The sequence below is a fragment of the Rattus norvegicus genome, chromosome 20 (genome assembly GCF_021556685.1).
Source record: "Rattus norvegicus strain SHRSP/BbbUtx chromosome 20, alternate assembly SHRSP_T2T, whole genome shotgun sequence".
In the NCBI taxonomy this organism is placed as follows: Eukaryota; Metazoa; Chordata; class Mammalia; order Rodentia; family Muridae; genus Rattus; species Rattus norvegicus.
In genome coordinates, this window is record NC_141553.1 from 17,085,768 (window position 1) to 17,088,497 (window position 2,730).

Here is a 2,730-nt window from a genome sequence, read left to right on the forward strand (position 1 = left end):
GCTTTATGGTACCTAAGCAGTATTTTCTTCTTGTTGTCTGCTCAGAGAGGAGACTGGCCTATCCTTTCCCTCAGAGCTCTCCACAGAGCTGTGTTTTCCCACTTCAATCGGAGATAATTTCAAGGCACTTCCTGAACCGGCAATCCTGCAGAGTCAGGGGATGGGACCGTACCCCCACTCTACCCACTCATTGCTGGGAAGGAAATTAAATTGAGCACCAAAGGAGGAGCGGAGAAAATGAAAAGCCCCTGCCGGAAGTGTCAGACTCCCCGTGATACAACAACATCAACTCCAATTTGCAGGCAGCCGCATGCGCATCCATCAAGCTTCGTGAAGCATTGGCCCTATCGAAATATCTGGATTAGTTTCCCAGAAGCAAATAGAGGGAATATGATGCTATCAGAGGGCCCCTTATCTCCTCCTACCCCTCGAGGTTCTAGCTAGTGATTATCACCACTGATGTGCAAGATAAAGATGAGCCGCCCGCTTGTTTTTTAATTTTTTTTCCCAGTGAAAACATACAAGAGATTTTCTTTAGAACGGGCAGACCATTGAGAATTCCAGATAGGAAAATCTCAAGGCAGTTCTAGAACGGAGCCATTTTCGAATGAAAGCTGAAGGTATTTCCACTCGGGTGCACACCTCAGAGTGCTGGCGGTACAATAGCAGGAGAAGGGAAGAGTGTGAAACAGGAGAGAGGAGGCGAGAGAACCAAGCCATTCATCCTAACAAAGCACTCCCTTTGGGCATCCGTGTGTTTGCTGAGTAGCTCTGACATCTGTCCTCGAGGATGAATCTAAGCAACTGAGAAGTCTTAAGGTCACTAATCCAACACAATGATGATAAAGAGATTGTAAGTGATGGATGCCACTGTGTGGAGTCTGGACACACTGTCTACACAAGGCTATTTCCTATGAATAGAACACTGTTCTGCTCCCATCCAGATCTGAATCAATGAGTGAAGTGGTCAGGAAGTGGGACAACATGCCATCCCCTGACAGCACTTGGCATGGTGCACCACTGTGGCCAAGTACCCCACTGTATTGAACCAAAAGAACAAGTCCCGGATAACACTAGCTTTTGTTCAGTAGGCACATATAATTAAGTGGGGAAGAAGGGTGTCCTCTGTTGTCTCTCAAGCCTTCTCTATACATTTCGATTGAAAAGTCTCACGTGTTTTGAGCCAGTCTTCCTAGGCTTTATTATTTAGACACAGAAGAGGATTGATTCTTTGGCTGTCCTTTGGAAGGAATCTGTACCACAGCTAGAACAAAACACGGGCTCAGCTCCTATGGATACTTAGATGTACAAAGCTGAAAAGACTTAAGCACACTGCTGTAGGCAGGTAGGTACTTTAAAAGAGATGTCTCTTCTTCAACAGGTAGGATCCAAGTAAACCCAGGAGAGAGAATGGAAACATTATAATGGCAGAGCTCAGGAAGGATCAGAAAGAAAAACGTGTCATCTAGACATATGAGAAAGCTGCACTCAGAGCGCTGTGGTTGACTGCAAAAGATCAAGTTGGTCAACCTTTTACCATGGAAAGAAGAGACCCCAGTAGCTACTAGCTCTCTCTGGGGACTTATTGACCTCTGAAGGCTGCAGGGAAATGGAGGTTCAGGTTTTTTTTTTAGAAGTGTGGCCCCTGGTAATTTGACTATGCTCCAGTGGATGACCCCACACCCAGGAATCTATGGGCAAAACAAACTGAACTCTGTGAATTAATATAAAATATGGAAGACACACGTTTTGGAAAGGGGTTGGGAGGTGGAGATGTATAAGGAAGAGTCAGGAGCAGAGTGGACAATGATGGAAATGAAATCCCAAAAGACTTCATAAAATATATGTGAAGCCTTTGAGTTAATCACCTCATCTGGCCTTTCAATTGAGTTTTGTCTGCTTGTAGTGATCGTGTTATCTTTGGTAAACAAAATCTATCGCTAACAAATACAGCATGAAAACCAAAAGTCTAATGCTCATTTCAGGACAGCCACTTTCAAACATACCGCTCAATGGAAAAATGATGTGTGGGGGACTTTGAAGGCGTCCAGCATAGGAATGCATGTAGTCTTCGCTCACCCGTACGAAACTACTGAGGGGTCAGACGATCGGTCATACCTGAGGTTGAGCCAAATATGTCTGAGGCAACCCCTATCCTCAGGATGCTCCACTGGGCTCTGTAAATTATACATCTTGTGCACTACCAAAGTCAGGAAGTGTCATGAATGGTAAACAAACAAGAGGAGTGCTCCCTGGGGATTCTATAGCCTTAAATTACAAGCTCAAGCCGGTTCTACTTTTGGAGAGAAGGTAGAATAGGGGGAAATGATATTTCAAGCAGGTATTGGGGGGGAGGTATTGGGCATAGAGGTCAGCTGTGGATCCCATGTGTACAGTATATGAGGACCACCTTTCTCTGTGCTCCATGCAAGTACAAGAACAAAAGAAGTCAGGAGTGTTTAATCTGAGCCCTGGCTGGCTCTAGAGGCTTCAGTGACACTAGGTGCTTTCGTTTTTCTGGGCTTCCTTGGCTTACTGTACCCTCTCTTTGTGCTCACGACAAGGTCCACCGTGTTCTACTAGTAATTCTGAGTGAGGTTCCGATTCTCCTACTAGTAGTTTAGAAATTATAGAAGAAACATAGTCTTTCTTTCAAAGGTTTTCATAGAACACCCAAAATCTGAGCCCTTATTCTGATTTTGAATGGGTGAGCATCCTTAAGTTATCTCC

General features: G+C 44.8%; 1 long non-coding RNA gene across 1 annotated transcript; it reads left to right on the top strand.

Annotated features, from left to right (window-relative positions):
• The first annotated feature begins 610 nt into the window (after positions 1 to 610).
• LOC147998587 (uncharacterized) lies at positions 611 to 1,872 on the top strand. Its single transcript, XR_015646003.1, has 2 exons — positions 611 to 853; positions 1,382 to 1,872. It is a non-coding gene; the product is annotated as an uncharacterized LOC147998587 (long non-coding RNA).
• The last annotated feature ends 858 nt before the right edge of the window (positions 1,873 to 2,730 follow it).